The sequence below is a fragment of the Ambystoma mexicanum genome, chromosome 1p, assembly GCF_040938575.1.
Source record: "Ambystoma mexicanum isolate Mex_15411 chromosome 1p, UKY_AmexF1_1, whole genome shotgun sequence".
In the NCBI taxonomy this organism is placed as follows: domain Eukaryota; kingdom Metazoa; phylum Chordata; class Amphibia; order Caudata; family Ambystomatidae; genus Ambystoma; species Ambystoma mexicanum.
Window position 1 is genome coordinate 1,036,252,458 of NC_090921.1, and position 24,021 is coordinate 1,036,276,478.

Below are 24,021 nucleotides of genomic sequence, written 5' to 3' on the forward strand. Positions count from 1 at the left end.
ATTGGCAGTTGCAATTTTTGTATGTCTGTGGTTCTTCCGTATGTGGGACAGCACTCGGCTCTTGTTCAACTGGTGGTGTGCGAATATCTACCAGGCCCAACCAGACTGAGCGTCCTAGTAAGTCAATGACTAAAGAGAACAAAGAAATGATGGAACATGGCTGGGGAATTGCGTAGGCAAATTTGCACCACTTTTTATTCATAATGACCCTGTACAGTGTTAACTGCAGTTTTCCATTCATCTTCCTACTTAACACGGAGAAGACTGTAGGCACTGCCTGAGGTCTAGTTTCGTATACAAGTTTGAAGACTTGAGGGACCCCAAAATATATCACAGATTACATTCCAGGCGGTGGGTATGTGTCCTCTGTATGCAGCTGTAGGCTATGAATAGCCGCAATGCACCCTCTTTCTAGAGTACAGAGAATAATAGGGCCAATGCAGGAGATTGCGGGGGCACCATGTTATCACTGTAGCATGCATTTGGGAAGGTATTGTTACAGTATTTCCCTTTTTCAGACAATTTATTTGAGGTACCATTGCTCCTACCTGCAAGGTATTCCACAATCAAACATACAAAGCAATATTGCTTTGGGATTAGTAAAACTCTCGACTATCAGTGGTTAATGGCTTTGAAGCAATGATGGTACGCATTACCGTCCTTACAGTGGTGTACTGTACACAGGATGAGGTGCATAGATGAGACAGATGAGACGTTGTGATATGCACTTGCCATACGGGTTATAATAATAATAATAATATCAGGTTTTATATAGTGCTGCATGCTGCATTCCTCCACCTTCTAAGCGCTGTAGCACTAAACCATTATTATTACTCTTTTTAACAGTTCACAATTTCTCTACTGTGAACGGATGCCCTGCTCTAATTCAAACCTCTAAAGTTCAGGCTTGCCCAGCGCCAGTGGCCAGCAATTAACCCTTTAGTTATCCACCCAGGGTGTTGAATTAGCCAGGATAATCCCAGCTTTACTGAATTGTGTACCATCTTGATCATGTCTAGTCTCAATTTTCCTCAGGTTGGTCAATAAAGAATAAAGTATTGCCTCTGAGGTTCTATGGTGACAGCACCAGAGAACAGTGAGATGCGATCAACAGAGTGAACCAAATATATTGGACTCTTCTGAATAGCGGGTCATGGCTTTCCACAAAGGTGAGGTCCGTGTAAATACTCAAGCCACAGCATTCCAAAGAGGCATAGGTTTCTAGGTGTCATAGCATTCTAGGCTTCTAGGCTTTCTAGGTTTCTAGAATTAGACAGTCCCAGGATAGTGGTACTTCAGTTGCTAGCAAACGCGTTGGCTTCTCTACAATGGATACATGGTCCCAGAGACCCCGGGATATGTCGCATATGGCTGTTTGAAGGACATTGGGCCTCATCATGAGTTTGGCGGTCTGGAAATTATGGTGCCGGTAGCAACGTACAAAGCACCCTTTCTGGACCGACAAACGGTAAGTTTGCTGGTAGGGGCCCAGAACTCCCAGCAAGCCTGACCTGTGGAGAGTTTAGGCCCCTACCACATGCTTTTCCCTGAAGCAACGGCACCGTTACTAACAGTGCTGGTACTTGGGTTTTCCCATTCATATGGAGTCCTGCAGCGGTAACAGTTTTACGCAGTGGTCGAAGTGTACGAAAAGAAGTGGTGGAACTATGTTCCCTACTGGTCTGCACTGCTCCCCACAAACCCCATCGCCGCGCCCCTCCCATGCACAATACAAAGCACAAAACACATGCTCCTGATGTTTTGGGGAACGCTCAGTGCATTGCACTAAAAGTGAACGTTTCAACTTATTCCTACACTTTTATTTTAAAACGAAACCATTCTGGAACGGTTTCTTTTTAAAATAAAAGTATAGGAACAGTAAAACTTAATTAAAAGAAGTAGAGGAGCACCGCTCCTGACCGCTCCCGCCCACTTCGACCACTGGTTTTACGGTGTTGCTGCCAATCTCGTAATGAGGCCCATAGTGTCTTCCTTTGGGGTCTTTTGGTGCCTTCCCTTCCATCTGCAGAGCCATTAGTGTTATGAATTCCAGAGCATAGGCATATGTGAAAAGTCATCGTTCACTTCCTAGATTCAGACGACCTCTTACTTCATCCAGTTGCATAGGGTGTGGGTGGTGGATTTGACTGTACAGCAGGGGGAACCAAAGGTCAAAATTGCAAGTAGCGTTGCTCATAGAGACATCTTTTCTGTCAACACCGCTACAGACAGTGCTCAATACCTCAACAATCAGATCTTGGAGTTTCTTTGTATCAGGGTGACCCATTAGTACATCCTTGCGTTCATCTTGCAGCGTGTGACAGAATGTGTTACATCTGGCCATAACAAATCTGCTTCCAACTATTGAAAGTGTTCTATGCACATTAGTATATACTAGTTTCCCTAGAGAAGATCTTGCAATGTAATCCATTCAATATCCTCGGAATTTAAAGATCTCAACACCGGAATTTGTTTGAAGAGATCTAACATATATGATCTATTGATTCTACTAGTACCGTTGATTTTCAGGTCACTTTCCCAACATATAATTTTTGAAGGGTAAGTTTCAGTTTTAATTGATGTTTGTTGTATTCCCGGGGGTTGAGGGACTGGAAAATCATTGTACTCACAATTCCCTTCCTGAATAGTAACAGCATTAGCCGGAGTTACCAGATTATTTGTTATTGTTGGGCATTGTTTGATTTAGAAGATGTGAAGTGGGCCCTCAATCTGCAACCAGCCCCTTAGATTTTTTAAACATGGAGGGAAAAAAAGTTGTCATCTTACTCTTAATACCTGTTCCTCCATTTAGAAACCGAGCTGGTAGAGAGATTGCGTCAACCTGAATAACCTTACTTTTGTTAGTTATAGAACCTTTAGCTAAATTGGAGGTGCAATTTGTAGAGGATCGAGCCTGTTTCTCAGCTTGGTTTTGTGTCGATGTACCGATTAAGGAGCCAATAGAACCTTCTCTGTTTGTATGGTGTTTCTCATTTACTTGCTCCTGCCTGGTATTCAAATGAAGTATCACAACTACTGGAGGCAGATTACATAGATTAGATTTTTCACTGCAGAATTATGAACAACCATTTTCAGGGCTTGCATGTTTTTCGTTTTTTTGGGTCAAGCAATTATTGATATTCTTATTGGCCTTTCTTTTTACCCTATTCTCTTTGCAACCTTGTTCTATGGGAATTTAATGCAGGAAAAGCAGGTGATTGCGGGGACTCAGATTGATTTGGAGGACACTCTAGGCCCTGTTGTTCATTGGCACTATAAGACTGTTCAATAATATCTGTTAATGGTGTCGGGCTATTAGGTGAAAGATCTTCCTGAATCTCTGTTCTTTGTTCAATCACGGGCATCAGTGACACAGGCTCCATATCACCATCAACGGCACTAAGAAGAGTCTTAATATTTTCCTCCACTATAGCAAGCGTGGCCACATTAGTATTCATTGTGTCCCATATATCCTCACCAATTTCTTGTATGATGTCATCTGAGATTTGCCCATGTATTGCTGTAAATTGAGTTGTTGCCCCTTCTATCAGTTCGATTTCCAGTTGTACTGTACATTTGGCTGCATATGATAGGGAGGTCTGTGAAGCCTGTGACAAAAGCACCAGTAACTGGTGTTTTTTTAGGTTCCCATGCCTCTGTTTGAATTTCTTTAGATATGCATGACACCTCCTTTTTTTGCAGTCAAATGGGGATTGTTAATTTGGTTCCCACAAGCCAATATAAAACCCTCTATGTTTTCATTTTGGCCAGAATCTCAGATAGAGAGGATCTAACCTCACGTATTTCATATTGCGTAACATCATGACCCTTATGATATGATTGGTTATTTATAACTCACTTAATACCCAGAGGTTTCTAGGCGTGGACCCGAGGATCGAACCTGTGTTGCTCCGGGTCGTCTTGCTTCCAAGGCGAGCACGTTGCCCTTGAGCTATCCTCCAGAGCTATCCTCCCTATGCAGTAAGTTCAAAATTCTAGTGATCACTGGAAAGGAGCAGATGTCAGCAAGAATGGAATCTTGTGGGGTGCTGTTATGAGCCAAAGGTGTAAATTGAAGGGCTCTCCGAATCAAACCATAGTTAGAGTGACATAATTGTGGAGCTCTATGGACTTCGTTCAAGTCATGATGAAAAATAGGGCTCTCATTCTTTGATAATTTAGATTGTTTACTTGAGTGTACTACTTTAGAAATTGAATGAGAACAATTATTTGGCAATTTGTCTGAGGTTGTCTCTTCCGGCTTAGTCAAAGAAACATTAGCTTTGTTATATGGACACAATTCATTTATAGCGTGCAGCAGCATTGCGCAAGGTGTTGGTAGTCCCATAGGCAACCTCACATGCTTGCCCAACTCTGCCAGTATGACAGGTGCGAGTATTGAAACATCAGACACACAGTTGTTGTCCCCACAATTTAATAAATCCTCAGGGTCAACATGTGTAAGAGAACATGAAGTGTCACTAGCCTGCAACTGTGTAACACTAGCCTGCAACTGTGTTGGAAAGTTGGAGTTCTGGATCTCATAGTCTGGTTTCTTAGTGGTCAGCAAGGCTTGTTCATTTATAGGCTCCTGATGAATCTCAACCTGAATCTCTTGCTTAGCTTCTTCTTGTTTGGATTTGGTGCTATCAACATTCTCAACCAAGTTTCCAATTTTAAATTGGTTTGTCCTATCAATGCACAACCGAATGGATAGGACACTTGTGGTATCAAAGTGCATGAGCACAGGTACTCGCAAGGCGCCACCATTCTCTTTTCTTTTTAATTAAAATGATATAGTTTATTTCTAAACTTTTCATTTATATATGAAGATATAAAACAAACATAAATGCATTTCATTGTCTCTTGATAAAGTGTCTTTTCTCTGTGATCGTTTTCAAATAATTTTGTCAATGCACGTTGACATAATATTTGTCCAAAACTGGATAATCGTAAACATTAGTTTGTTATTGTTACCCAGCAGAATCTGCGTCCACCTCTCTTCTAATTCCATCTGTGTTTTGTCTATCAGAAACATCTCCTTAAATTGGTTACGTTTTTCATTCAGCGCAGTACAGCTCATTAGTATATGATGAATTGATTCCGTCTTTTCACTTTGTTGACAAAATTGGCAAAACTGTTGAGATGTTGGAATTTGCTATGTTTTGTTTTTGATAGGTATTCACACGCCGGTAGGAGATTCAGGCAAAGCCTCATGAAGGTGTCACGAATCTGTTGATCAGGAAAAATCATGAGATACTTTGGAAGTTTGTTTAATGCTCGTATTTCGCTTTGACAATTTATACCCAATTGATAATGTGCTTTAAGATAAATTGTCCTAATCCAATAATTTTGGATAATTCACTTTTTACCATGTTGTGGTCGCTGGATCAGAATTTCAATAGAGTTCTACAATTTTTTTCCCACATGTTAAGAGCTATGTCATGGCTTGAGTTTTGGTTAAAGCGCAGTATGTCAATTGCTGGAATGCTTTCTTCACTCAACATTTTCCTGTACAGATCTAGTTGTTTCCAGCTTACAATTGATTGCAATGACTGCGTCGCTATTTCATATCTGATACGATACATAGGATATGTTGGTGGTAATGACAAGACTTTCCTCCAAAATATTGCTTCAAGTTTTATCCATATTGTGCTCTCAAGATTCGCTTCACTCCCATACGTCAGTGTTGCCATAACTTTTTGTCTATAGAACGTTATTATGGGTTTCAAAGAAAATGTTCCAAATTTATGATGTATGAATGCTCCTTTTCTGGCTAAAAACAGTGCCATTGTTTTAAGGTGGTCTGCCCAATCTTTTTCTACATTTGATTGGTTAAGCCAGATGCTTAAGTATTTTATTGTTCTGACTCGTAGTAGTTTTCCTCCCTAGAGGAACAGAGTTGGCATTTTCCTTTTCTTTTTTTCTTCTATATTGGTCAGAGTCATGATTTTCGTTTTTTGAGTATTGATCTTTAGTTCATTTGTCTTCATGTAGTCTTCTAGCTTGTTAAGGCTGGTCTGTTGCCCTCTCAGTGTTTTATCTAACACGACGATATCCGCGTAAATCATACACAGGAGATGTACAGCATTGAGTTTTGGTGGATTGGTGCTCAACTCTTGTATACAATCTTCGAAGTCCGATGTGTACAGATTAAAAAGGGTGGCCGCTAGGGGCCAGCCCTGTTTGAGTCCATTCCAGGCTTTAATCAGTGCTGTTACTCTTCCATCTTTTGACATTCGAATTTGTATTGAAGTGTTGCTGTACAGTTGTTTTATAGGTCCCAGGATGTCTGAGGGGCATTTCCATCGCCCCAGTTTAATCCACAATACCTGCCTGTTGACCATGTCAAATGCTAACTGTAAATCGATAGACACAGTATAGATTTTTTTTTTTTGTGTATCGCTTCTTGTTTTAGCAAATTCAAAAGGAACAGAATAATATTTGTACGCACTATCCCTACAAAGCCTGTCTGTTTTATAGCTTGTCTCTGTGCATTCTTCGCCCAAGCAGTCAATTTTCTTAGTAGAAATGACACAAATATATTCCGAAGCAGGTCAAGCAACGCCATGGGGCGATAATTGTGAGGGTTCTTTCTGTCACCTTGTTTATATAATGGTATTAAGATCACGTGTTTCCACGTCTTTGGAATATTATTTGTTTCTGCTATTAAGGTGAATATTTGGGCCCAGAGCTCTGCCCATAACTCAGGGTTCCATTTAATTATTGCATTGGATAGCCCATTGGGGCCCGGTGCACGTGAGACATTCAATTTGTTAATTAGGGTCAGAATGTCGTCTTTATCCCACTCCAAGGACCATTTTGTTGGGTTTGTAGCTATGGGGTCGTTGTTCGTGAAAGTTATTTCCTCGTAGACCTCAGTAAAATGGGTAATCCATAATATTTCTGGCACATCTGAAATCAGTTGATCTTGCTTATTTGTGTGTTGATTCAACAGAGTCCATAAGTCACATGAATTTTTATGCTTTAAGGCTTCCAGCATCTTTTCGGCATTGTCTTGATTCAATCGCATTCTGGTCGTTTTTAATCAGTTTGCATACCGCTGTTTTTCCAATTGTGTTTTTTTTATGTTTGTCTTCATCTATCCCTTTTTTAAAGATGTTACTTTCTTAGGTAGGTCTCTTTTTCTCGCCACTAAATCAAGATTGAAGGCATGTTTATGTGGTTTCCTTAATATTACATCCTGGTTTGTTAACTGGTGAAATGGTCTAAGCAGCCACTCATAATTCAATGTGTCTGTTCCTTGTAGGGAGGTATTTGCAAAAGCCTCTCTCAATGTTCTTGTTTGTTTTTGGGACAGTCTTAATCTATTCAATTTATTGTTGATTTCAAGAGCTGGGAGTCGAAGTTTGATTTTGGTTGTGTTTCAGTGAACCATGAGACTGTTAATATATGATGATCACTATTAGGTGAAGTTATTTTCTTTGTCTTGTAATTTTTCCTTGATTCCCTGTGAAATAAATATATAATCTATGATTGCAGTTGATTTTTCACATGACCATGTTGGTTTGGGTATTGTTCCTCCAGTCTCATTCAATAGATTCACTGTTAAGCATATATTTCTGTTAGTTATTTCTTTCATCCATCTTCGAGCTCTAGGTATTATATTCTCATTATCATGTCTACTGCCCTTACAGTTATAGAGATGTACATTTAAGTCTCCACATATAATGTAGTCAATCTGATTGTATTGCCGGGTGGCATTGTCAATTGATGAGAAGACGTTATCTATGAAGCTTTCATCATTCAATGCTACAGGATTCCAATATAAATTCATTATCCGCAGTTAGTTTTTCTCTTGATCTTGTAGAATAGTCAATTGGGTGCACAAATTCAGATTGCTTGATTCAATTATTTCTGGGTTTGCATCTATTTTGATCATCGTTAGTTCCATTGTATCGCTGGGTTCATTAACGTATTATATCCTTCACACACAGGTTGCAGAACTAACCACGTCTCTTGTAGACAGATGATTTGATATTTAGAAAAGTTAGTGGTATTTTGTTGGAAGAGGTGAGCATGACATCTTGTATTCCATGAGCATAGGATATTACAGTTTTTTTATCTGGTCTCTGATCGTTACAATTGCTGAGTATTCTGAGATTTCTTCATTTCATTTGTGTGTTCCATATCTCTCCATAAGAACTGCTTTGTAATTTCAGATCTTGCTCTGAGAAATGAGGTATAATTTTCTTTCATCCTCTGAAAGGAATGTTTCCTCATTGTCGATGTGGTATTCATTGAAATCTCTGAATCGCAAATCATTTGTCTTTAATTAACTCGTTCTTGTTTAGTTGTATAATATGGTTTGTCATCTTTGACATTTTTCTCTTTGGAGACAGTACATCTAAAACCCAATTGGTAAAGTTGATTTCGCTGTTCCATTATGAAGTCTATTAGTTTCCTTGAGTAGCCCTCGATCCATACTGTATCTAGAGTTTGATCATCGTCAAACTGAACTAACTTTATATCTTCTGATTGTATATTTTTAATTGTGGAATTACGTGGAACAACCGTAGAATATTAGTTCTATTTACGATCAACTCATCATCCAGTGAGGCAATTATTTCTAGTTTCAGTCTATTTGTCTGTGTGTATCTTCTTGGATCAAGAAATATAGGTAGTTGTAATTCAGGCTCCTTATCGATCTGTCTTATCTGTCTCATTTTATTCATGTCAGCCTTTCTTCCAGATCGATTGTATATTTGTGATACCTCATTATCAGTTGTAAGATCAATCACTGCCGATTGTCAGAATAGTCCAGCGTCGCATCAGAGATGTCCTCGCAGGTAAGGATCCCATTTGTCAGACTTGAGGAACAACTTTTATCTTATTGGTCGATGATGATTAATGAATATACATTCACATCTCCCGCAAGTTCGCTGGTAGGCTTTTGTTCCTCTTCGAGGTATATTGAGAGGTTCATCTTTATTGTTGTAGTTGTTCCTCCGTTTGGATAGATTCTGAATATTCAGGTTTTGTTCTGTCATCATTCCCATTAGGAACGTCAGTATCAATTTTCTTTCTTTAATTAACGAAGATATCCTTCTTTGGGGGATGTTTCCCTATGGTTCTCTGCGGTGTAAAGAGGTTTCCCAGAAAGACGCTAGAACCATTATTCCTTTTTTTCCTTTTTTCCTTTTAAATCAAAGATTTCAAAGATCGCTTTTGGATTTTTCTCTTTTTCAGAGTTTTGTATTTAGGGCAGATTCTCGATCTTGAACACTATTCACTTTCAGTTTTTCCCTCTGCTCTTGATTGGATTTTATTTTCTCCTCATTCTTATCATCTCGTATATGATGTGCATTCATCAGAGGTATTATATCCTGCGTGTTTGTGTGGACTTCAGTGGTATTTGCATTCAACTTCATAGTTGGTTCATCTTTTTTTGGATTTGTTGCATTCAGCTTTGCAATAATAGCTGTCGTCATCTGCATTTTTTTCTGAGCGATCGTTCCTTGCAATTTCAAATAGTCTGGTCTGCCATATCGCACTTGCTTCAGCTTCTATGTTTATATGAATGTCTCCAGGTGTATTTGTTTGGATTGAATAAGGGCTAGCAGGGTAGCCTGATATTTTATTGTCTCTAAGTTGACTTCTTGGAGTTTTAAAAATGGAATAATTGTTTGTGTTGTGGTAGCTATCAGCATGTTCTGGAGGTCCACCATTGTGATCGGAATAGATTCTCAGTGGCCTCCTCGTACTGTATCACACTGGCATTTGTCATATTGATTCTCATTGGGTTTTTCCCTCCCTTCAGTGTGACCGTCCCAACGTTCAAAATTCTTTAGTTAAGGGGCCTCTCCTCTATTCTCATGTTGTTCTATGGGGTTATGTGCTTCTTTCTTTAATTTGAGTGATGTTTTTGTGAGCAGCGGGGTTGAGGTGCTGTGGTTAATAGTCCTCCTCCGCTTACCCAGGTCACCAAAGTCTCCCTTTCTTTTCTCATTATCACTCATGAGTGTTTCAATTTCTGTAATATCCATTGAGAGTCTGGTTGCACGTGATTTGTTATCTGATTGGTTGTCCCGGTTGTTATTTCTGACTTTCAGCCTTGTGAGTAGTTTTGTTGCCATAATTGTTTCACTATCTTAGCTTTTTCTTTTAGCGACATATCAATCTTCAGATTAGTTGGGAGGACTAAGTGTTGTTTGTCTCATTAGTACCTGATAAATGGCATATTGATCTTCTCTATATTGTTGTTATAGGTTGTGCCCTTGATGTTATCCTGATGGGTGATCTATTGTTGATGATTCGACTGAGTCTGCAAATGCTTTGCCGTTAGATTTCTATCTTTTAACTCCACAATTTCTGGGACTAGTCTTTCATCCCCTCATGCGGCGGAATACAAGAACTAGATTCCGCCTCCTCTGTTTTATTTTGAGTATCGTCAAACACAAACTCAGGTGATCGTGCAAGCACACCACCTGCCGACGTGCTACCCAGGTTTGTATCAATGGGTTCTGTGCTCCGCAAACTATGCTGGTCAGTGTCAGTTTGCGTGGAGGGAAGTTCTACGGAGTCGGTCTCTCTCCCCCACATCGTCCGGAATATGCTGTTCAGATTTATCCCCCACATTAGTCTTACTGAGAGGTATAGATGTTTCACTTACCTTCCATGGCAGCGAAGTCTGTCATTCCTGCTCTAGCTCATGCTTCCAGCGACTGGATTTGAGCATTGTTGAATCCTGCATTACTGAAGCAGGTGGTCAGATATCCGGATTAGAAAGTGTTTTCATTCGTTGACGAGTCTGAGGTCCAGTTGAGGCAATCATCATGACAATCTTTCCTTCGTCGCTATAGGAAGCAATGTTATTCTTGTTGGTTACGCTCTATTATATCTCACTTTCACCACCTCAACTGTATTGAGCCCACAGAGCCCAAAGACCAAAAGACTCTGCGACCTGACTGCGCGGTGTCTTGCAGTTTTTCAAAGGTTCATTGGTAAACAGCAAAAGTGGAAAGGCACCACGCAATCCAGCAGCACAGGAAACAAGCAGAGTCTCGACCAAAAGACTCTGCGACCTGATTCTGCAGCAACTCTGCCGAGTCTTGCAGTTTTTCAAAGGTTCGTTGGTAAACAGCAAAAGCGGACAGGCTCCACCCAATCCAGCAGCACAGGAAACAAGCATAGTCTCGACCAAAAGACTCTCCGACCTGACTCCGCTGCCTCTCCCCGGAGTCTCGCAGTTTTTCAAAGGTTTGTTGTAAACAGCAAAAGCAGACAGGCACCATGCAATTCAGCAGCACAGGAAACAAGCAGAGTCTCGACCAAAAGACTCTGCAACCTGACTCAGCAGAGTGTCGCAGTTTTTCAAAGGTTTGTTGGTAAACAGCAAAAGCATCACATTCTTCACAATGGTGAGTATTGGCACCACGTTGTCACTGATTGATGACAGGACAAGATATTGGGGAGGTGTTACTCGCGCACGCTAATTTGGTTATGGGGATTGAACCCCTGTACTCACCAGAGCATCTATGCTAATCAGACATTAACATCAATTGATTCACCAAAGATTTACCTATGGTGATATTGCTACTGAGTCACCATTTATCAATTACCTTGATCATTTGTCATTTGATCATTTGGACCAGATTGGTCGAAACAGGCTGTTTATGACCAATAAATTGTGCACATAAGCACATGACCTTGTTGTATAACTTGGACTTTCTTGAACACTTTTTGGAACTGTGCATTGGGTTTACCTTCACTCCAAAGTTTGATGTTCCATGTGTCCTGGTGCAGTTTAGGGGGCACCAGTGGAAGGTTTCCAACGCAGCGGAACCACACAGCTCTGATAACTAGTGGTATCAAATAGCGCACTGCTAGCTTACGACCCCCAGCTTGCTTGTTTGCTGCTTGTCTGTATGTTGGCACAGTGACATCACCACACTGTTGCCTGGCAATGACATCATTTGCAACAGTTAATACAGTATCAGTGATGCTTGGGACAAGTACACATACAACAGGTGTTCAGGTCAATCCAAAGAGGCAAGAAGCAATTTCAGACTGCACAGCTTTGTGAAACCAGTTGGAGACCTCCATGGAATGGGTCTGCATCAAAGACGGCAAAGAGCTGAAGTGGTGGACCTTGAACATTTAAATGTGTTCCATTTTCTCACTGGGTGAGGATAAAAGAAAGTTTAAGAAGGTATTAACAGGGGTACACCGAGACAAGAAGTCTGCATAATGTGCCCTGCATTGGTGAAATTGAGAACTAGTATATGACACTAGGATTCTGTTGAAAGAGCCCTTCATTATGGCAGAGAGTCCTGGTTTCTACTCCCCCTCAGATGTTCGGCCACATGTTATTTACACAGCCAGAGGTAATATAACCTAGTGCCCCAAAAAAGTTATTGTGAAGTTAAAACTTAAAAAAATTTCTTCTAGAGGGCCGCTCGGTGTACAATCAGATAAGCAGACCCGATTATTTTGTGGTTTCTACCATGTTTGACTGGGGTGTCAAGATGTTGATTGTTACTGTTCCAGGAGCGCTGATGGCAAAAGCAGAACTGCTTCATTTTGTGCTGAAAGGCTACTACTTCTAAGCCAAATGCTTGGGTTGTGACATTTCCTGTGCAGTAGTGTTCAGCCATATCTGCTCTTTCCTGGAGAGGGAATGCAGGAAGGTTATTGGACATGTTTTCGACTTCATGTTTGCTGTGGGGAAGAACCTTGAGAACTGTGTGGTTTTGGTGAAAGGTTTCAGTGAGTTCTCAGAGAGGCCAAGGGTGCCACTATCAAAAGACAAATTTGATGGCCTATCCGCTTGCCTACCTTTTTAGGTATACAGTTGGGCAGCGTGAGGTTCGATACGGTCTCCTGCACAGTAAGGCAATTGCTTTTGGAATAACCATGAGAAGTTGCATCCTCAGCTCAAATGTGACCCTAAGACAACTACAATTGCTAATTTGTCAACTAAATGTTGCTACTAGTTTCCTCCCCTTAAAAAGGCCATTCCCTAACATCATTCTAAGATCCAATACCTCCCAGTTTAGTGGTTTCATCTGCCCTTCCACATCGTCAATCCCATGAGGTGAGCCTGTGGTGTGGGGGGAACCGGTCCCCACCCCTATCTGGGGTTACCACTGCTTAGAGGGGAAGGGGACTGGGTCTCCTGCCTGCACTGAGCACAGCATCCTGGACGGCCCACAAGCTGGTGCCTCCAGGAAGACAGACAAGCATCTCGACCCTCGACCAGAGTTCCGGTAAGCAGAAACGCAGTAATCAGGCCCTTTACAGATTACAATGCCTTACATACACACAGGACATGGAGACAATACAGGAATTGCATGATGAGTTGCAGGCCTTACGCTTGGAGGTCACGTCTCTTAAGCAGGAAAACATGCCCTTGAGAACAGCTCTGTCACAGGATATTGCTGCCACTGCCTGCAAACACGCCGTTGCCTAGACCACGACTATCACATTTGATGGCGATCCCTTGAAACTAGCCGATTTTGGGAACCATTGGAAGATTCAGTTCTTGTTCCGTCCAGCCCATTTCGCCCATGACAAAGGCAAACTAGGATACATTTTGAGCAACTTAGTGGGTAATGCATTGGCCTGGGCTGCACCCTATGTGTCCTCCAATCTTTGGTAACTTACAGGAATTCGAGAAAGCTTTCTTTGAGACCTTTCAGTCCCCTAACTTAGCATCTAGAGCGCAAAACCAACTGGTGGACCTCATTCAATACATCGGACGATTCTGCCAACTAGCTGCTGATGCTCAATGGCCCGAGATCACCCAACTGACTCTATTTCAGTGTGGATTAAGGGAGCAATTCAAAGACGAGCTAGTCCACTACGGGGAGCCCCATGATCTCCACACTCTCATCGAGCCGGTCATTTGAATCAACCATCGCCAAACAGAAAGGAAAGGAGAAAACAAGAGAACACTACAAACTCCTGTACCCACCAGGTCTGGTCCACCAGGTCCGGTCATGACTGTGGAAAGGCAAGGGGAACCTATGCAGTTGGGAGTGATTTGTGGTCCACTAACCAAAGAGGAGAAACGCTGGAGACAAACAAACTGTGTGTGCTTGTATTGCAGTGCATTGGGTAATTTCTTGAGTACATGCCCCATTCGCCCTCCGAGGTCTTCAGAAAACTAGTAGGCTTACTGTCTGAAGGGAAGGAAACAGCAAGCCCCTCCTGTCCGTCATCCCTTCCCAATAGGCGTTCGGTGGCTTATGCCCGTTACATGACTGTTGGTCCTGGATATCCTCCTGGTAGACCCCATGACACAGCAAGAACTCTTTACCACGGCCCTGCTGGATTCAGGAGCATCAGGAAATTATATTGATCAGACATTTGCGGCCAAACACGGTATATCTCTGGTCAGAAAGGATGCTCCTGCTGCCATGCCACTGATAGATGGGACTCTGATTTCTTCTGGGCCTGTAACACATTCTGTTCCAGTCGAATTATACATCAACCAGCATGGAGAGGTACTTGCTTTTGATGGCCTGCATACACCTTCTTATCCCTTGATATTAGGCGTTCCATGGCTTATCCATATATTGTCATTAAATGGGCAATTCAGCATTTGATTTTTGGTTCCACCAGATGCACTACTGATTGTAGCATGAGGAAACCTGAAATGCACTGAAATGCTTCCAAACTCGTCAAACCTGAAGATTCCTTACCCCATGTTTGTTCCATCCAGGGGGTACCTCCTGTTAATCAGGACTATTGGAAGGTGTTCTCTGAACCTGAAGAGATCCCACTCCACTGCATCGCCCCTTTGATTGTGCCATCACACTCCAGCCAGACAATGCCATTCCACACAGCAGGATATATTCTTTGTCTCCCAGGGAACGTGGGAGCTCCAGAAATATCTGAAGGAATGCCTCCAGAAAGGGTATATCACAATGTCCTGCTCAGCGGCAGGGGCGCCTTTGTTTTTTGTGCCCAAAAAGGAAGGCACATTACGCCCTTGTCTTCACTATTGAGATCTCAACTCCATCACCGGTAAAGACCGATACCCTCTGCCTCTTATTAACGATATACTGGAGTCATTGAAGCAAGCCCATTATTTCACTAAATTGGATCTACGTGGGGCATACCATCTCGTCCCCATTAAAGAAGGAGATAAGTGGAAGACCGCCTTCAAGACATCCCAGGGACATTTCAAATATAGGGTTCTGCCCTTTGGGTTGTGAAATCCCCTCGTTGTGTTCCAATGATTCATGGATGTTGTGTTTGCAGAGCTTATTGGATTAACGATGTGGGTATACCTAGATGACATCCTGATCTTTTTCTCTTTTCTAAAGGACCACCAGCATCATGTAGCACATGTACTCCATCGTCTTGAAATCAATCATCTATATGCCAAGCACACAAAATGGTAATTTCGCCAAAGAAGATTGACTTCTTAAGTCACACCATCAGCGAACAATGGATACAAATGGATGGCACCAAAGTAATGGCTATAAAGACATGGCGGAGTCCTAATGACCATAAGGCAGCTCAGCGGTTTTTGGTTTTCATGAATTACTATCGTGACCTCATAGCTGATTTTGCCCAGCTGACCCTGGATATCACATGCTTGCTGAAAAACAATCAACCGTTATATTGGAACAAAGCAGCCAAAGCCGCTTTCCTACAACGGAAAGAAGTCTTCATGTCTGCACCCATTCTTCACCATCCTGATGACATAATTCCTTTCCTGCTTGAAGCCGATGCGTCCAACAGAGCTATCAGAGCTGTTTTGTTACAAACCGACTCCACAACCTCCATCAAACATCCAGTGGCCTACTACTCACGAAAACTGACATTAAGTGAAATAAATTATACTGTCATTGAGAAGGAGCTATTGGCGATTAAAGGGGCTTTTGAACAATGGAGGCACCAGACACAGGGTAACAGTCCGCGCTGATCACCGTAATTTGCAACATCTACAATCCCTTCAATGTCGGAACAGCTGACAAGCTTGCTGGGCTTTCTTTTTTGCTCAATATGATTTTGTTCTGACCCACATTCCGGTCCCACTAATATCTGTGCTGATGCCCTCTGCAGGTCTTTGACATTTGACTCCATGCCGGAATGCTACTCTACCACATTACTCTCCAACTCCATGAAACACTTTGTGAGACTCGTACAGTCTTTCCTGGATCAAATCCGGGACGCCACTTTCTCAGATTCTGCAGTAACCCGGCTCATCAATCTCCAAGAAACCAGCAACAAAGATGGTTTACTATTCTTTTCCAAATGGCTATACATCCCGTCCCAGGCCCTCCGTGAATCATTCTTGTCTGGTTTTCATGACCTCCCGCAAGCATGTCACTGGGGTGAAAAGCCTACTCAAGAACAGCTTTCGCATGACTTCTGTTGGCCTTGCCTAAACAAACAAGTGGCCGCCTATGTCACATCCTGCCCGAACTGCGCCCAGACTCAGACCTCCAGGCAAAAAGCAGTAGGTCTATTGTAGCCGATTGAAACACCACCCAGACCATGGCATACCATTGCTGTGAACTGTATCGTTGAATTACAGAGGTCTAACGACAAAACGTGTATCATGGTGCTGGTAGACTGTTTCTCCAAATTGGCCCATTTCATACCTTTGACAAGCTTACCCATGGCAGTCCTCATGTCCAGTGTTTTTCTCCATGAAACCTATCGAGTACACAGACTTCCCATGAAGATCATCTCAGACCGTGGTTGGCAGTTCATTGCTGGCTTCTGGGCAAACATCTACATATACATCGTGGACTCAGTTCTGGTTACCATCCTCAAACCAACGGTCAGACCGAGAGAACTAATCAGACCCTGGAACAGTGTCTGCATTGCTGTACCAACGCAACTCAGAACGACTGGTTGTCTTACCTGAATATGGTTGAGATTGCCCATAATAACACCTGGCATTTCTCGATTCAGTGATCACCATTTTATGTTACTCACAGTCAACCTCCCAAGCTGTTACCTTTGGAGTCTGTCTCGGCTAGTCTCTTTCCCTCAGCAGACGCCATGGTGCAACATATTCAGCAGATACACCAGTTGGCAAAGACCCTGTTGCAGGATTCTCAATCCCGATCCAAACACCAACCTGACAAACACTGTCGTCTGGGACCCATCTACACCGGGTCTGGTTGTCCTCGAAGAATTTGCCTCTCTGCAATCTACCCACCAAGCTGACCCCTAGATTCATGGTCCATTTCCTTTACTTCATAAGATTTCTCCTGTGGCCTATAAACTGTGATTACCTACCACCTGGTGAATATATCCTGCCTTTCATGTGTCCTTATTGAAGCCTTTTGTGACGGATCTTCACGGACGTCTGCCTACCTGTTCCGCTCCTGTGGAAGTTGATGGCCAGCCTGAATATGAAGTCCGTTCCATCTGTGACTCAAGATTTTGCAGGGGTTGCTTGTATTAGCTGATTGATTGGGTTGGCTACGCACCTTCTGATCGCACCTGGGAACCGGCCTTGCAGGTCCATGCTCTGCGGTTGGTCTGCCGATTTCATTGCCAGTATCCTTGGAAGCCGGCCATCGTACCGCCCCAGAGGGAGCAGCAGTGTCACATCCCGTGGCTCCTTACCAGCCGTGCGGCATCCTTACTCCATAATGGGTGGTTTCTGGATGTATCCGCGTTGGTGCTGGTGGCCACTCTCTGCTCTCCATGTTCTGGGAAGGCTGTGGGAGGCCCCCAATACTCTGGGACGTCTGCTGGTCCTGACGGGCAAAGGACCTACGTCATGGTGCTGTCTTGTGATCTCTGATCACATGACTTGAAGGCAGGCAGTCTCCCAGAAACGGACCATGCCGGAACCAATTAGGCTCCACTACATAACGCTGACATACGTGAGGGACTGTGCGTTTTAATGCTCCTGTTTTGTGGTGTCATTTCTTACTCTAAATTCTTGTTGCTTGCCTTGCTCAGCCTCTGAGACGGTCCCCTTTAGCCCTGCTCTCTCTTTTCCTTCTTCATTCTCTCCTGCCCTTTCCTCCCTCCTCCTGCCTTGCCAGTCTGCCTTATCCCTCAGGGGTGGCTCCCTGTGGATAACATCATTCTAAGATCCACCACCTCCCGGTTCAGTGGTTTTCACTGCCATTACACCTCGTCAATCCCGTGAGGTGATCCCATGGTGTGGGGGAACCGGTCCCCAGCCCTATCTGGGGTTACCACCGGTCAGAGGGGAAGGGGACTGGGTCTCCTGCCTGCACTGACCACAGCGTCCCATGAGCCAGTGCCTCCAAGAAGACAGATAAGCCATCTCAACCCTCGAACCAGCGTTTTGGTAAGCAGAAACCAGTGATCAGGCCCTGACAAAAATTTACAAGGCTGGGTGTGGATTTGTGTATGCTCGCTGACCGGTAAGTGTACAGAAAAGGCAGGAGTGTCGAGCGGGCATGGCGATTGTCCAACCGTAAACAGCGGGGTCTTTGCTAGAGGTGGGTAGGGGTAGCTATGCACCAAGTGCACAGATGTATCCCACTGAGTCTATAGGCACATGACAACAACTGTGCTGCAAAGTGACCAGAAGATGATGAATTTGGTATGTTACAAAACATACCAATAAGTAAAGAGCATATCATTAAGTTAAAGCTGAAGGCTGATTCCACATATATTGATTATGCTCAGTGTGGTAATCGGTCCCAGGAGAACTATAGTTCCGGTCAGAGCGATAATACATCACCGCCGCTGACCAACCAATGAAGTAAAAGGTGAGGATGCAGGAAAGCCACTCGGAACACGCCAGCTGCAAATAAAGAGATAACAAAAGTTTACACACAGCAGGGATGTAGTACAACAGAGCAGACTAGTTGTGTATGTGTTTATCTGTACTGGCGTGTAGGGAAGAAACTAAGGAGATTGGAAACAGGATACAAGGGGACGTCCAATGCAGCAGGCAACCTCCTGGACTGAACGAGGGCACAAACTAAGAATAAGGCAAGGAAAGTCAAGATCCAGGAATCCACGTTGCAGCAAAAAGCCCTGTACCAATTCCAGCATAGAACCTAAAAAAAAAGAAAACACCAAAAAATCGACAAGAATATCCAAGGCAAACAAGAGGAAAACAAGGTCAGTATCAACACTAGTCAATATCAGGTTCGACTAAGCAATAGCAAAAGGGTAATCCACAGAAGAAATCCAAGAGGGAAGCAGAGTCAGCAACAGAAGCAGTCCATATCCAGTTCAACTAAGCAAGAGCGTAATCCAATAGAGAAAACAGGAAACAGGCAAAAGTTCGGTAAATGCTTGTAGCATAAAAGGTGCCGGAAACAGTTCAAATGCACAAAGTGGAGACTTGTTGCTAATTTATAGGTAGAGCGCCATGGGAAAACTGAAATGATCCGCGTGTCACGTGACACCACCAACACGTCACGTGACTGCAGTCAAGCAACGAACCGTTGAGTCCGTCTGACCTCCCGGGGCAAGAACCACTGGCAGCGACGGCATGGCAACCCCAGGGTCCAGGATGCAGTGATGGGCATCGGAGGTGAGTAATGGGGGTCGGCGCCCTGTGCGCATCACACTCCAATTGAGCTCTGAAGTTGGACCTAATGCAAAGAGGTAGAAGTTGCGGGGGAGAATGGGGTGCAATTTGCTATTCAGTTTCTACTTTAAATACTCAGTGTGTATTATTAAAGGTAAAAAGAACAAATTGAGCTCCACTTAAGTTGAAGCATGGAATGGGGCTTGCAACTATAAGGCGGTGTGACATTGGTACTGTGAAAACCAACAGGAAAATGTATGAAAGCAAGAATGACTGGATACTTTGAAAACACCACATGGCAACATCCACAATAGTCTGGTTTGAGCAAGAAGAGGTCAAAATCATATCATCTTCTTTGACAAGTTAATTTGGCACATTAATCAGAAGGATTGCTGGGCACAGTGTGTTTCCACTTCAGAAAGGCCTTTAACGCGGTTTCCAACAAAGTCGTCTCAGTGAGGCCTTCCAAGTGGTGACATGGTTGATGAACACTACATGATTAGAAACAAGCTGAAGTAGCAAATGGTGTTTACTGTGGTGAGAAGGGGATGATCAGCAGATTTACATAGAACTGGCACACCAGCCAATCCTTTTCACAATGGCAAAAGAACTGGATGGGAAGGTGTGCTTTCAAAGGGAAACCTCCTGGAAGAGAAAATAGTAGAGATTTAAGATTATTTGAAGAGACTGATCCATATATACGTCCCTACCAGTAGATGTGACTCACTTCTTGAGAGCACTGCACACAAAGAAGCTACCATGATCAACTCTAACTTGCTCTGGGTAAGTCAGATGTATTCATAATAACATCCTTCAGAATCAAATAGACTTTTGTAGGTTTAAGTAAAGGGTATGTCTCAGTTACTCGTTCCTTAAGAGTAGTCAGAGGTGTAACATGAGATTCAAGGTAGCCCGGTGAAAGGTCATGAACTTGGGGAAGAAGGGTAACGCTGAACGGCAGTCGAGATGCAGGAGGTGACTTAAGTAGAGGTGTACCGAATAGCAAATGTAGTATTCTGCAGAATACCGAATAGTTCGTCCAGTATTCTGCCGAAGCAGAATATGAAACCGAATAGTGGTTTTAATTCATAAACTATGTTTCAAACTTAAAAAACAGACTTTAAATAATGCTATTTTAAATGTATTCCCATCATTCATTTATTTCTCTTCATTTTACTCAACATATTATCCTTTTGAAGCATAAACTCTAAAAATACACAGATTATGAAAAATGCAGGGTCCAAATCTATGGAAGAATGTTGCATATGCAAAACAAGTGCTAATCAAAGCAACAGCCTTCACGAATGCAAAGTGCTTGTTTTTAATTAACAAAATAGATATAATTTATATAACCCTATGGTATTGGACCTTGTAAAAAAGAAAACTGTTGTCTGGGATAAAGATATGAGCCAGACAAGGTTGGCAAGGAAATAAATTTACTCACTCTATTCAGGTCAGAGTTTTACCTTTAATAAATCTTGTACTTACCTGACGAAACTTTCTAACTTACAAGTACAGCGTTTTATAACCTATTTGAAGTTCAATATCCTCCCTACTTATGAACACCTAGGCAGGTGGTGGGGTATTCCTTGTGAAGAATGGTTATGTAGGCTGTGTAAACAGACACTAGAGACCTCTCGCCACTTACTCACTAGCGGCTCGATCATGACTGATTTCTACAAGAAGGGTTATTCTGTGGAGCAAAACCATCAATGGTTTCTTTTAAGTGACCAATTCTGGAATAATATTTATTTTGCCACGTCAATTGTTATAAATGTTGTCTTCTATGTTTGGAAAGAGGCATTGAAGTTTGATAGCTAGTGCAACATAAGTGTTGTGGAAAGTGAATATTTTTATAAAGTTGAAAGGAAATATATATTATGCATTTTAGGATTTTAGTGATGATATATTTTTTTTTTTACTTTGGTTTTATTTGCATTTTCTAAATACAACAAACGGGCCCATTATACATTTTAGTGATGATATTTTTAATGAATGTAACATGATAATTGTATAAATGTATGTATTGTTTTATAATGTGATGATATTTTTAATGAATGTAATATGATTATTGTATAAATGTATGTATTGTTTTATAATGTGGAGGTATGTGCTTAAGGTTTTGTTTTAACCACTGCACAATAAAAAAAGGAAACAAAATTGTAAATTGTACACATTGCAGTTTTTTGCAAGTTACGGGCTAGCCTGTTTGGAAACTGAGTTCCGAACCTTCCTTGCAGCTCACATAGAAAGGTTTCTGCAACTTGTGCAGGACAGAAAACAAATGCACATGGGAAGTGAGTGGGATCCATCTCCCTAATATTTTTAAAGAGAGGACTCCCTCCTCCGTGGGCCAAACTAGGGAGATGCCTCTCCCAGTGTATCCCATAGGGCTGGAGCAGTGGGTAATCTCACGTAGGAAAGTCTGACAGAATGATTCTGCCCAAATCCTACAAGCTCTAAAAAGGCACTTGCCTGTTCGGCAGCTGCTCAATTCCACAAAATTTCAATCCATGCTCACTTACCGCACCACCTTCCCACCACACAACAGCATACAAGACGCTCTCGCTTTTTCAATGTCTCTGACTCCTCAGCTCACCACCCCACAATGCCGGAAAAATACAATACTCTTTGTCTCTCTCTGTCTGCTCAGAAAAGTGCTGTTATCACTTGTACCTTTCCAGCTGGGGCCAACTGTCACTGCCTGACATGTAACTGACTTGTCCCCAGCCCTATGTACGCAGAAACAACAGCCCATCTGTTGGGAAGTCTTCGGATTTCCAAGCATCCTCCTCTTCTATCGATTTCAATAACAGAGCATAGCTCTTGACTATGTCCCATACAGAGTCCTCATACAGGTCTCTATTTTGCCTCCATTAGACTGGTCTATAGAGGAACTGTAGAGATTTCCAATATATAGTTTGTGACGAATCGAGAGCATTTGTCCCTTCTTCCCAAGGTTGAGCGCCCCTCTCCTGCAAGGCTTGGGAGGTGAAACTGCTCTGCAACACCCTCCCTAGGGTTCGAGGCAAGTGGGACCTCATTGGGTGAGACTCCCCCTCAGGGGACAAGGACTCCCGTTCCTATGAGGAACTCCCTAAACCAATTCAATTGATGGCATACATGGGACTATCTAACATGTCAAATACTTTCAAGTACAGTGACTTGACTGAAGAGAAAGTTAAAATGTGCTATCATCAAGAAGAAAGAAAAATTGTCTCTTTAAATGGAAATCACCAATCCACTGCAACAAGTAGGTTAAACGAGGAGTACTCGTCAAACAACAGAGAAGAAGGAGAGAGAAAGGCATACTGAAGCAGGAGAGGTCCCCTGGCAGTGTAACACCAGCAGGTGAAGGAGCTGCTGAGGATCGTGGAGTCCACGAAATCCAAAGTTGCCTGGAACCTGCAAAGCAAATGCTGGAAGTCTGGCGTGAAGAAGAGAAGGAAACCAGAGACAACTTGAGTCGGAGATTCAGTGGTGGCATGAGCACGAGATCGTTGTGGTGGGCAGGCTGTCCCTACAGTCATGCCGACAGCACCTTCAGGAAGCCACAGCAAGCAGCACGGCTCCCCGTCAAGGTGTCGAAAAGCAGGGAGAAAGAGCGAGAGTCGTACGGCGAAGACGCCAGTGAGAGTAAATCGAACGCGAGATGGAGAATCAAAGAAGATCCCAAGCCCATAGAATCCTGCAAACGTTACCTAACAGTACAGAAGGTAACTGGGAATACAGAACGAACGGGAGCCAAAGGGGTTCATCATATGCTGCTAAAAACTCATCCCAGGAGAAGGGAGAACAGCTAGGAAACAAAGCTTAGAAAGTTGAACTGTTCTTACAAAAGAAAGAGAATAATAAACGTATCTGAGAAGGAGATCGATAGAATTGGAATACTATGCGAAACTCGTCTCAGTAGAGGTCAAGAGAGGCTTTGAAATAAAGTAAAGAAACGTGAACTGCCCTACTGAATGAAAGAGAATAATAGACATCTCTGAGAGGGAGATCAATAAGATGAGGACACTACTACCCTGGGCGAGGAGAAAGTTAACTCCAGACAAAAGTCAAAGTGGAATGTAAGAGAGAAAGAATATGATAAACTGAAAGCCAGAGAATAAACTACAAGACAAAACAGAGCATGAAAGGAGTAACTATAACTCTCCAGGCAACCAGAATTATACAGGAAACTACTTCGCCAGCTTATAAAAAGTCCATTACAATTGGTCCAAAGATCCGACAAGAGTCAAGGAAAGCCATTTCTAAAGAGGACAGTACAGTCCATAATCTCATGAGCTAGCTACACAACCGAATAGCCATGAAAGACTATTTTAAAGTTACATATTGACAAGAAACCTGAAGATTAAGAAGACTAGTGTGTGAAGCACCCATCAGGTGAAGGGAGCCATTCTCCTGACCTTAGTTTGTTAAGCTAGTGTCGGGTCAGTTGGCATTAGCTTTTTGACAGCGGACATATTCCTTTTGGACATTCACAGACGACTGACGAGTTTAGTTATTCATATAGGTAGGGAACACCCCATACCGTTAGGGATCATTAGGCCTCCATAATA

General features: G+C 42.6%; 1 protein-coding gene across 3 annotated transcripts in view; it reads right to left on the reverse strand.

Annotated features, from left to right (window-relative positions):
* MLKL (mixed lineage kinase domain like pseudokinase) overlaps positions 1–24,021 on the reverse strand; it is a 250,379-nt gene that overhangs the window by 58,320 nt on the left and 168,038 nt on the right. The gene's annotated exons all lie outside the window — the stretch shown is intronic.